Source organism: Cibotium barometz, chromosome 48 (assembly GCF_041138505.1).
Source record: "Cibotium barometz isolate CiBa-2024 chromosome 48, ASM4113850v1, whole genome shotgun sequence".
Classification (NCBI taxonomy): Eukaryota; Viridiplantae; Streptophyta; class Polypodiopsida; order Cyatheales; family Cibotiaceae; genus Cibotium; species Cibotium barometz.
The window spans coordinates 33,836,540-33,849,331 of record NC_141093.1 but is presented as its reverse complement, the minus strand read 5'-3'; positions in this window follow the sequence as shown (position 1 = coordinate 33,849,331).

Here is a 12,792-nt window from a genome sequence, read left to right as displayed (position 1 = left end):
TCCAAAAGGGTAATGATGAGGTTGAAGAAACGGATGGTAGCCATAATTACGGGATCGGGCACCTATTCATATCTGTCGATGAAGGCATGGATCTTCTTAAGCATGGTGGCCTTGGTGCAGGGGCTTTGGGATGTCGATGGGGCAAACCATGGAAAGTTGTAGCAAAGTGTAGGGTTCTCTACTTGCTCTTTATGGAAGAGGTCCCACGCCTAGCGTTGAGACGGATCGACAAATAGGCGGGATCGATCCGGAGGTGACATGGTGCCTTGCAATACTATTCCTAGATAAAAGGCTCGAGAAGAAACGGCCGATGTTAGGCACGTTGCTCGCTCATAAGTTTGAATGTGATGGGGCGAGTAATGGTCGCTGCTGGTAATCTCCTTGTTTGACGATGGGAGTGATGGCGCTTTCATGTGTTGTGCTTGGTGTCCAAGTAAGACCGCAGGACATGGATGCCCATACGGTCGGTTACCTTGGTGATGGGGGCTTCTTGGTGTTGTCAACTGAGTAGGATGTTGATTACCTACTCAAACTCCATGCGATCGTGCCAGTTGAGGGGTTAAGGGGTGGATTCACCTCTTCATTCTCTTGTGGTGGGGGTCTCTAGGATCTAAGAAGGTGAAGCTCATGCTAGTATGCACTTGAGTCCCTGCACGGCCTTGTGGGTTAGAAGATATGGATTGGTACATGGTATAACCAGGTGATACTCCAAAAGCAAGATCCGATGGGCTCACAAGAGGTGTTACCATTTCTCTCATTATGGGCATTCTTGCTTTGAATGTCCCGACTTGTGCCATAGGTCTTTGGATCCTTTCATGTTCAATGATCCTATATATGTAATCATAGCACCCTTCAATCATTCCTCCTCTGTTATGGCCCCAGATATTGATTGGACAATCCCTTCCCAACTATAAGCTTAGCTTGCACCAAAATCCACAAGAGTCTCTATTGATGCATCATACTCCCAATCATCTGTGATGAGAAGACATTGATCTAAGATTTGTAAGCCTAGCTCTTTCTTTGATGTAGACGCAATGTTATTGCTTGTGTTGAGACTATCGCGCACTACTTGTGCAGTCCTAGCATAGGACTCGCTTTGGACATATTGAGCTATTTGGGATGCTAATCGTTGTTGTGCTACTGGTAAGATCTGTTCTTCTTTTGCTCTAGCAACCTAGATTAGTGCCTCTAATGACTGTACTTCTTCTAATGTTCTACCATCAAGCATACGCACTTGTGCAGGGGGTGGTTTAATAGTTATAGTTGCAGCAACCAAGTGCAACATGAGTTGTATGGACAGGGATATCAATGTGAATGCTCCCTTCTTGTAAACGATAAGAGTACAACAAGTGTTTCTCTATAGTTTACCTCAACTCCTTCATCATGTGGTCTATATGTTGTTAAAATTACAGCAATGTGATGAGCTATGGTGGATCAAATGCTAGAATCAACATCATTAACAAAGAGATTAGACGATAATTAACATGTGAGTAATTAACTGATAGCTTAATGTAGGCATGGATAATAAAAAACCAGCAAGTTCTCATTAGGCTAATGCCTCAATTTATAGAGTTTACATCCAAGCATCTAATCCCACTGATTTCTCCTTGATTCACTCCACCTCTTTTGCTTGATTCTCTCCACCTCTCCCAGAATATCTCAACACTTCCTAAATCTTCTCATGCTACCCTTTATTCTCTCCCAATAGATTCTTCTCACCTTTTCATAGGTTCTCTCACATTTACAGATTCTCTTTTACAGCCTCTAGCCAAGGGCTTGTTCCCGCACACACCCTATTCACTTGTATATTTCAACACCTCCCCTCGAGTGAATACTCCTAGCACACCTGGACCCTATACCAAGTTTTCCTCTTACTTGATAGTCCGCGACCAGTGCCTCAAGTCCCTAAACTCATAGACCTTGACACTCTCTCTCTCTATGTGTCCAAGGCTACTACAAGTGCCTGTGACCTTGACTAAAGTGCTCACACATACATCTACCACATGGCCTACATCATAGGTGGCTCAGAGGTGGTTTTACTCTGTTGGGGCAGGTTACATTGGGTTGTGGGGTTTCTCTCTCTCTCTCTCTCTCTCTATCTCTCTCTCTCTCTCTCTCAGAAAAGATGATTCGACTCCACTTTTTTAGGAGCCTCCATGAAGTTTGCCGATGTCATTCCTTCTCCACTGTGGATTTGCTATAGCAGTCTCTGGCCATGTGTCCTGGCTTTCCACAGTTGTGGCAAGTGAAGGTCCTTCCTCCTACTCTGCCTCTTCCTCGTCCTCGTCCTCGAGAGAATCCTCCTCGGGTGAAGAATGCTTTTTCTTCTCCTGCTGTTGAGTCGAGCCATTTCTTCTCTTTGCCTCTGCTCTCTTGCTCTAGTAGAGCTCCTTCTATCTCGTGTAGCTTCAATTCAGGTACATTCTTTAGTGTTGCTACAATGTTTTCATATTCACCTTTGTCCACACTCTTCAGAAGCATTGCTAGTGCCTCATCATCTTCTACCTTTTTGCCAATAGCTGCGAGTTGTTGCTTAATGCTTTTATCTTTGTTCAAGTGTGTGATTAAAGGTTCACTTTCCTTCATATCGAATTTGTAGAATTGCATTAATAGATTTATCTTTGAATTTTTAGCTTGTGTGCCAAATAATTTATTGAGTTCATCCCATGCATCTTTTGCCCATTGTATCCCTGTGATGTGATGAATGATTTCATCATTTAAACTGAGTGCGATAAGTCCCAATGCTTTTTCATTCCTGCTCTTCCACTCATTTTTCCCTCTCACCTCTGGGCATTCATCTCTTCCCTCAAGTAGCCCCCACAGATTTTCCCTCATGAGCAGATACATGGTTTTTGTAAAACTGTTCCCCATTAAATTTGGCTATTTCTTGTGCTGTACTCATGATGATGTGAAGGGGGTCTTACCTCTTGATCCAATTTCAAGATTCAAGGGCAGTGTCTACCCTTTTACAACTTAATCTGGTGTTTAAGAGATGATTACAACAGATTTATCAGCATAAAATCACCAAAAATTACATTAAATCAAGGTAACCAATTTGTACGGAATGGTTGGAGTATCAAACCATCTCCGAATTGTAATATGAAGTTATAGGGATCTGTATCAGATACTAATGGGTTAATTTGAACCCTCAATTGCACCAAAATATAGTGATTAGCACTGATTAATCACTGAAGTTATAGGGATCTGTATCAGATACTAATGGGTTAATTTGAACCCTCAATTGTACCAAAATACAGTGATTAGCATTAATTAATCATTGATTAGCAAATTAATCCTTTGTTTTGTGTGCAAAAAACAGAGTATGCGGGGAGCCCAGAGCTGAGGCCTTAGAGTTCAAATGAGCTCAAATCCTTTCAAGGCCATCAATAGCAATTAGTCTAGTAGAGGATTAAGCCAAGAAACACAAGATTTGACCAAACATTGAATGCTTAATCTCTATTTTACCAAAACCATTGGGGCTAAGAGGAATTAGACCCCTTGCAATTGGAGAAGATAAGATCTCATTTTTCCTTAGAAAAAATGGTGCCTGCAAATCTGTGAAAATCATGAGCTGTAATCGGTGGTTTGCTGCGCTGACTTGATGGGCTGGATCACAACTGAGTTAGCTATGTTGGGCTAGAAGCATTTGAGCTAATGTTGAGACTACAAGGAGAGGGAGCTCCTCCACTGGCTGGGGGTGCAGAGGTTAGTTGAAAAAGAGGTGAAAATATTAATTTTCTACTAATCCTAATTAGCCAAGTAATTAGCAAGATAATGGGCTCACAAATTGATGGATTCTAGGCTAGGCTCTGGTACCATGTTAAAATTACAGCAATGTGATGAGCTATGGTGGATCAAATGCTAGAATCAACATCATTAACAAAGAGATTAGACGATAATTAACATGTGATTAGTGATGAGTAATTAACTGATAGCTTAATGTAGGCATGGATAATAAAAAACTAGCAAGTTCTCATTAGGCCAATGCCTCAATTTATAGAGTTTACATCCAAGCATCTAATCCCACTGATTTATCCTTGATTCACTCCACCTCTTTTGCTTGATTCTCTCCACCTCTCCTAGAATATCTCCACACTTCCTAAATCTTCTCATGCTACCCTTTATTCTCTCCCAGTAGATTCTTCTCACCTTTTCACAGGTTCTTTCACATTTACAAATTCTCTTTTACAGCCTCTAGCCAAGGGCTTGTTCTCGCACACACCCTATTCACTTGTATATTTCAACATATGTAGTAAGATTTGGTTCAAAAGTAGCTACTAGCTATGTGGTCAAAAACATAGGTAGCAAGCTTGACTAGTGAGGCCTAGTTAGGGTTCTCACTTCTTGGGATTGGGGATCCTTCCATTGACCTAAAATCTGATGACCTACACTAGCCCCTAGTGTAGGTCCTTGTACAATGTTAATTTGGGTTTTGACCGAAGGTCCTAGACCTAGTGTAGGCTAGTACACACCTAGCTTGATAGATGCACTATCGTCTAAATAGACCTTTAATATATGCCTAGATCGTATGTGCATGTAAATATGGGGTGTTTAAAGGTCCTACAGATGGACAAGTTTGAGATTTTTTTTTAATTTTTAATTTTTGTTTAGGTTATCCAAAGTTTTTCCAAAAACACATTGTGAAGTGACAACCAGCAATTAGTTTTTGTCTCTATAGCTAACCTTTGTTAGTCTCTCAACCCTTAAAATATAATCGAGAAACCTTCAATGACTCTCTGATGATGCAATCAGACACCTTATCACCCTCAACTTGAATCAATTGACCCACCAACATGTTTTCCTACGTCAAATTTGACTCCCAACAACAACCCTAATCTTCAATGATGATAACACCCCAGTTGACCTCCTCTGATCATCTATACTGACCTAAGCTGACCTCAGCCTGCTGACTGCTATTACTATTGACTTATATCTAATCAGTTGACTTTATCATACTTTCAGCACAGGCAGCTTCTTGTCCTCTAGACTCTTAAATTCTCCTCTAGACCTAGCAATCCTCAAATCTCTTGCTCTAGAACCTTACTGGTCATGTCATCACCCATCTACTGATTGGTCTTAGTAGATGGGTGGTGACCTAGCAATCCTCAAATCTCTTGCTCTAGAACCTTACTGATTGGTCAGTTGACTATATCTGACCTAGTTCTGATTCAGTTCACTCAATTGACTCGGACCTTTCCACTTATGTGTCCTCTGATAGTCCAACACTCAAACACCCCAAACCCCATAATGATTCATCATTATAACCCCTTATCTGACCTCAACTGACTTTATTAGACATCCTTCAGCTCACAAAACTATTTGACTAATTATAATAGACCTTTAACTGTCAGATATAACTCTAATTGACCCCCTCTCACAGCAGTTAAAAAAGACTAATTCTAGCCTTCTACACCTTTGGTTGACTCCCTTTAATACTCAAATGACCCTAAGTTTATGTCTGTATGAACTTGATTGTCCTATGATTGATAGACTTGATCTTATCTTGCTTTATCTCAACCCAAATATGTTTATTCTATTCTTCTACTTCTTCAACTGACTCATCCTAGCATTCAACTTAACTGACTCTCCAGCTGATCTTCAATTGACTTTGTTCCCAGTCAGCAAGCTCTCAACATTAACTTAGACATTCCTCCTAAGCAATTTCAATCAAAACACCATGACTATCATCACAATCAAAAACACCATATCCCAAACTTAATTATCTACACCACTGCATAGTTCTCACATCATTTCCTCTTCTCCTCTTGCACCTGCACAAGTGACTCTCAGCCAAAAAAACTCTTTAAAAAAATACTAAAAATTGATGACTACTTCTACCTTCCTGAAAAGTAGATCGCCACCCGATGCCTTCATTCTCACCACTCTATTTCCCCTTTTTTGATGCCTCCGTTCCTTTTGGATCACCCCCTGCATCAACTCCAAGAATAGATCCCGTTTTACCAGGTGCATGGCCTTCTTATTTGTATATATTATACCAATTATATTACTTTCATACTATGTCGACTATTGGGGTAACCATCTCAAGCCCTCCACAACTAGGAACATACCATATCACCCAAACTCTATTCACTTTTGCTCCCAATCACTCCCTGCAATCAACTCCGAATAGGTTCCCTTTTACCAGGTGCATGGCCTTTTTATTTTATTTTATTTTTCGAGAAAAGATCCTTTCATTAGTTATATAAAAAATGCCCGTAGGGCTACAAAAGATCCTCTTTGCTCATAAGAAAACAGAGCAGAGAACAAAGCAAGGCAGCCAGGGAGACTCTCCCTGGGTGCTAAAAAATACAAGAATCAGTACAAAGAATTGTGAGGCTATATCATACAATAGGAGGGGGGAAAAGCCAAACAGGTGGCCTGTAGTGCCAACGGGGGGACCCCACGTGTAGGGTATAGAAGGGGCTACTACGCCAAGTGGTGTGAAAGGCCTGGCGCCGCAAGATCGCCTCATCCGCGGGGATGCGGTCGTACTGTCCTCGCAGGGTGTGGATGAGCTCTTGCCAGATCCCCCGAACAGTCTCAACTGGTGGCTCCAGTTTCCCCTCAAAGGCCTTGAAACACCGGGCCCTCCAGGTGAACCATATGGTGAGGCTACTGAGGAGCTCCCATCGTAGATCCCTCTCCTCTGTCCAGTCGGCGGACGAGAAGTCCGGTGAAGGAACAAGGCGAGGCTGGCCCCTAATGAATCTGATGGCCTGGCTGTCCTGCTCCGTCTCATAGCCCATAGTAGGCCCTGACGAAGTCGGCCAAGCAGCGGCACCCCACGTATACATCCCCTTTAGAGAGAGGGGGGCCAGAATGCGCAGCATCCGCAGCCAAATCTGCTGCGCCTGAGGGCAGTCCCATAGGCAATGTCTCTGTGTCTCCATAGGGTGGCCGCATCGGACGCAGGCCGCCGGAAGACCGCTGTAGACAAGCCAGGTGCCAAATGCGGAACCCCTGTGTGGGCGACCAGTCACTGGAAAGTCGAGATCCTGCGTGCCTGTCGACTAGCCTAGAGCCTGGTCCAAAAGTCCTCTAAGAACTTCGGTGAGAGTCCCTGAAGCCGCTAGTGCCCCGATGCAGCTGGAGAGACCATCCTCCTCGCCATCAAAATATGTCACCCCAATCGAACAGTATACTGGAAAAAGGTGATCTCTGTGGCCTCAAGGGCTGCATAAGGATCATGCCACTCGTACTCGCCAGGGTCCCACTAGGAGCCGGGCCAAGGGGCACGCTGCATATGCCCATATTCGCCAATCAGAGTCCACATTTGCAGGGTCTGGGTCAATATGCCACTTCCGAGAAGTGGCGGCCACCACTCGTATCCTCTGAAAGATGCACCCTGCAACCAAAGGCGACTCCACCTCCACTCTCTGAAGTCTGCCCTCATCTTGGATCTCATCCTCAGTGCAAGCTCTGACAGCAATTAGGATCTCCAACTGAGTAAAAGCTCCCATCCACCGTGGGGCCACGGGCTCGAGAGGCGTGAACCACTCCTCTGTGAGTGCCTCCTGAATGTCATCCCTCATAATCAATCCCCCTCTGAAGTGACCTAGCCTCTCCACCTCTCCTCTGGGGGGAGACTGCAGAAGGCCTGCCAGTCTCAAAAATTGCATGCTGGGCCTGCCGCCAATGGTCCCCAGGCTAGACGAGGCCGAGAACCAAGCATATGACCCTGCTCTGTGCGAACCGCTGGGCTCCAGAAGCGGTTGCCTGGCCCGCTCCTCATCACAAGAAGGAGGTCTCTGAGAGAGCCCCGGTCTCAGCAACTCCCAAGCTCTCAGGATTCTCAAGGCAAATCTGTCCTCCCATCCTCTACTAAGGCCTGTCCTCCTCATCTCTATGAAGATCCATCGTATCTCTGGTGCCCAAGTGCCCCCTACTAGGGGAGCTCGTGCCTATAGCCACTGCAAAAGAAGCTCTTTCCAAGGCTCTGCGCGCCTGGAAGCAGCCCCCGAACAATAAGCTTCCCCAATAAGGCTCTACTTTGATCAACTGGATCTATAATGCCCAAGCCTCCTTGGGCCAACGGAAGTGTAATAACTGCCCAAGCAACCTTTGCCCTGGCTGGCTGACCATCCTGCCCAGACCAAAGAAAGTTCCTGATCAGCCTCTGTACCTGGCTGATACAAGAGCTTGAGAAGATCCAGCAAGACGTAATGTACCACATGGTCGCTAAAAGCACCTGATTTGCCACCACCACCCTCCCAGCCAAGGATAGCCGAGCTGTACTCCAATACAAAAGCTTCTTCCGAATGCTCAGAAGAAGCGGGGCAATCTGCTGCTCAGGTGACAAATCTAGTCCAATCTAGCATCCCAAATATCGCACTGCTCTGCCAGGAGGAATCCATCTAAAACTCGGGTCTGGGCTCCATGCCGGAGTGGGAGCACTACTGATCCAAAAGGCCACTGTCTTGCGCCAATTGATCAATGCTCCCGAAGCTGCACTAAAAACCTAGAGCGACTGCTCTACCCGCTGAAGATTGGCCTCCTGGCCATGCAAAAATAAACCCGTGTCATCAGCAAACTCAGCATCGAGCAGGTCCTCCCCCCTGACTGGGAGCTGGACCAACCTCCTCTGCCGTCAGATACATGCTCATAGCCTCCGCAAAGAAGAGAAAAAGAAACGGGGCGAGAGGACACCCCTGACGGACTGATCTAGTCAACTCAAAACTCGGCCCCTTTCCTCCTGCACAACAATCAGCACGTGGCTATGAGCTGTGGAATATAGAGCCGCCACCCCTCGAATCCAACCTGGCTCAAAGCCCAGGCGAAGCATAGTGCCCTCTAAGAAACTCCAATCGACTCTATCGTATGCCTTCTCAAAATTGACTCTATCGTATGCCTTCTCAAAATCGAGAAGCATCACGACCAAGTCCTCACCAAGAAATCTAGCTCGGGCCGTCGCCTCCCAGAAGGTGAAAATGTTGTCAAGGATACTACGCTCCTTGACGAATCCTGTCTGGGTAGCATGAATCAACTCCCCCAGGAAGGGCTGGATCCTCAAACTCAAGGCCTTTGCCAAGACCTTGTAGACAGTACTGAGGATCGTAATAGGTCTCCAATGCCGAATATCATCTGATACTCCCTCCCCCTTGGGGATAAGAAAGATCAAGCCCTCTGTAAAGCTCTGTGGCATCACCCTAGTGTCCAAAACATACTGAAAGCCCCTGCAGAGACCTGGCCCCAAAAGGTCCCAATAGCGTATAAAAAAGGCAGGCGTCAATCCGTCCTCCCCTGGGCAACTATGGCGCGGAAGGACCCTCAAGGCCTCAGCAAGCTCAACCTCTGAGAGAGGCTCACCCAGAACTATACGCATACGATCTGTGACCCTCCTCTGCACATGGGCCCACACAGTCTGTCTGCAAGCATCTCGAGCCTCAGTGGCTGGCTCTACTGAAAGCAGGTCTCTATAGAACCCAGTGGCTATGGCTCTGATCTCCTCGGGCTCAATAGCTACCGAGCCGTCCGGCCTCCCAAGCTGGCGCACTCCTGCTCGAGCATGGCGGGGCCCAGTAATCTCAAAAAACTTCGTAGTCACTCTATTACCAGGCTGCGAGCGACGAGCGACCACTGAGAGGCCTGGCGACCATAGTAAAACTCATGTCTCTACTCCTCTGCCTCTCTAACCTCCTGGCGTGCCTGGCTCAATTGGGACGCCACCCACTCACATGTAGGCTGCTGCTCCTGAAGGCACTGAAGCGAAGCAAGGCTACGTCTCAGTCGACGCTCCCTCTCGCGGGCCTCTCCCAGTCGTGTTAAGACTGCAGCGTGCAAAAAAGAGCTGAGCTCGATGAGTCCCTGGGCACACTGGCCTGCTGCATCCTGGTCAGAGCTCTGACTATCATGCCATATCCTCTCAATGTCCTCAGCGAGACTAGGATCTGTAAGTACCCTCTCTGGGATCCTCAACTGCAAGCTGGTCTCCCGTGTCCTCTCCTCTAGAGTCAAAATAACTGGCGCATGGTCTGAAAAAGAGGTGCCAGGCGCAGCGAGAATGCCAACGAAGCCCCCTCGCTCCCCTAACCTGTCGCCCACATAAAAGCGATCAATCCGTGATAGATTAGTCCCTCCCTGTCTCGGCGATCCGACCGAGAGAAACTAAGACTGTCCTGAGAGCGGGAGAAGGCCTCATGCTGCCATGCATTAGTGATCCTCAGTGTCATGCAAAATCGCTCCCAAGCTGCAAGCTCCGTACCGTGCACTGTAACATGACTGCCTCCCACCCTATCGGTCGGCTCCTCAAGCATGTTGAAGTCTCCCCCGACACACCAATGTGCAGCCTTTGGCAATGCATCCGTAACCTGGGTCCAGAACTCTACTCTGGCACTAGCATGGTTGGGCGCATAGACATTGAGCATGCCAAAGAGCTCATCATGCGTCCTCAGAATGACATATTGTGCTCTACCAGGCACAATGATCCCGCGATCCACAATGGCCTGCCGCCATACATCCGCAATGACCATACATACTCCTCCCTGCCCACCCAAAGGGCCAAATCCTACAGACCAAAAGGTGTCCCATCTACCAGGCATCACCGAACCATATCTCCGGATCCTGCTCTCACCCAAATGGTGCTCCTGCATCAACAGAATATCAATACTGCCCCCAACCAGGCATCTCTAAAGCTCCTGCCTCAAGCAACCACGATAACGTATATAATGTGCGCCGCCAAGGCCCTGTACATTCCATGAGATGATCCTCATGGATGACCTGCTGAGGTGGATGTTGTCTTAGCCGTACAGCGGGCCTTCACAAGCGGCTTGGATGGAGAATAGTCCCCATCCGAGCGGCTATGAATCTGCCCACCCGGTGTACTGCAAGAATCTCGGATCAGGCGCCAGTGGCTGTTGTGTCCCATGGCAACTGCCTCCCGCTCAGACAGAGCACCCTCGTGTATGCATACATATCCAGGGTCAAGTGCTAAGTCTGCCACAATGCGAACGACCAAATGTCGAATCCTTGAGGCATCCACACTCCCGGGATCAATGAAAAAATGAGCCAACTCCCATAGTCGGCCTATCACATCTGTCACCTCCAGATCGCTCACATGGTGAGAAAACTCAACTGCCTGAGTCTTCAAAGTGCTAAGAGCGAGCTCCAAGGTCCACTCCCGGTCGCAAGGGCCACAGAGAGGGAATGAGAAGGTCACCGCTAAATCAAGTGCCTCCTCCCCGCAGGCCGGAGGTATCACTACATGAACTCGGATGGGTGCTGGCTCATGGGGGCCCTCTGCTCCAAAAAGCCGTGTGAAGGAGTAATCAAAAGCCTCCGAGCGTTTTCTAGTGTTGAGACGACTCAGCCGACTGTGGATAGAGGATATCCGTGAAGCCCGAATCGGCATGGTAACTCTCCTCTGCGGTGCTCGAGCAAGGTCAGTGCTCAGAGCCCTCCGGACTGCAGACAGCAGGTGAACGCCAGGGGACTACCAGGGCCTCCCGAGGAGCTGAGGCGAGCGGGGGGGAGGAGGGGGGGAGAAGGGGGTGGGGAAGGAGCCGTTGCCGAAACCGGAACGGGGACGGAAGGAGGCGAAGAGGAAGCGAGGCGGGAGGGGGGGATGGGGGAGGGGGGGTGGGGGCGAAGGAGGGGGTGCTGGCATCTCTTGGTCCTCAGTCGGTGCTGGGGTCTCCTCCTGGAGGGGAGCAAAGCTGTTCCTCACGGGAACCCAATGATGCTGAGTTTGTGGCTGCTGCTGCATCGGTCTCTGGGCGTGCTGCTGGGGCTGTCTCCCTCGACGGCACCCCTGTCTAGGCTGCCACTCCGAGGTCTCTGTGGGTTGAGCAGTTGTCCCGGAGGCCGCCTGCCGAGCCGCATCTGTGGGCGGGCCATCAGGGGCCTGCTGGCTGCGGTGCAGGTCGGGGTCTCCTATGAGGGCAGGTGGCCAACCTGTCTGCAAATAAAGCATTGGTTCAGGAGCCCCGAAAACTCCACTCTCTGATCAATCCATCCCCCCCTATCCTAGGTAGCTGAATGACCTTCGGAAGGGAGGAGATGTCAGGAACCAAGACTCTGACCGAAGGTAGCCCAGCTGCTCTAGCCACCACTGAGGCTACAGAGTGGGGCCAGTCTCGAGCACCGATCCCACCAGTGCTCCTAGCCTCAAAAGGAGCGGAAGGTACTTGCGACAGAGTGTAGGGAAGAAAACAGTAACATGGAAAAGGTGCTCTCCCTGCTCGGCCCGCTACTGCGGGGTCAAAGCCATGCTGCCAAGGTCTAAAGAATGCCCGAGCGCCCCTGATGTCAAGGGGACTCATGGCAAGGACCTGGGCCACGCTCTGGGCGGTCTCGAACTCGATCTGGTAGTGTCCACGGCCCATAAGGTGAACGTCCTGGATCTTGCCCATGTCTGCAAGGCGGGCCTGAAGAAGATCCCGGATCTCCCCTCTACTGGGGCGAGTGCTGACTATACGGCAGATGGTGGAATGTGCCTGGAGGCGTTCCACCTCTGCGGGCGAGGCTCGCTTCCTCTTCTGGCGAAAGAGAAAGCCTGATGGGGGTATCCTCAGGGGCGATCAAGGGAGCTGCAGAAGAGTCCCTCTGAGGTGGGGCGGGAGGAGCCTCCATCAGAGTCTGAAGCTATGGCGAAGGCAGAGCGAATGCGATACACCTGCAAGAACCGCCGAGATGCACACGAAGGGCGGAGAGGGGAGGCGGAAGGATTTTTTTTAAAAAAAGGGAAGAACCCCCAGGGGGCGAAAAAACCAGCAAGAAGGGGAAGGGGGGTTAAGGCGGCGAGCGAAGAAAAAAACCCCCTAGGGGGGGGCGGCGGGAGCAGCAGGAAAGGAGAGG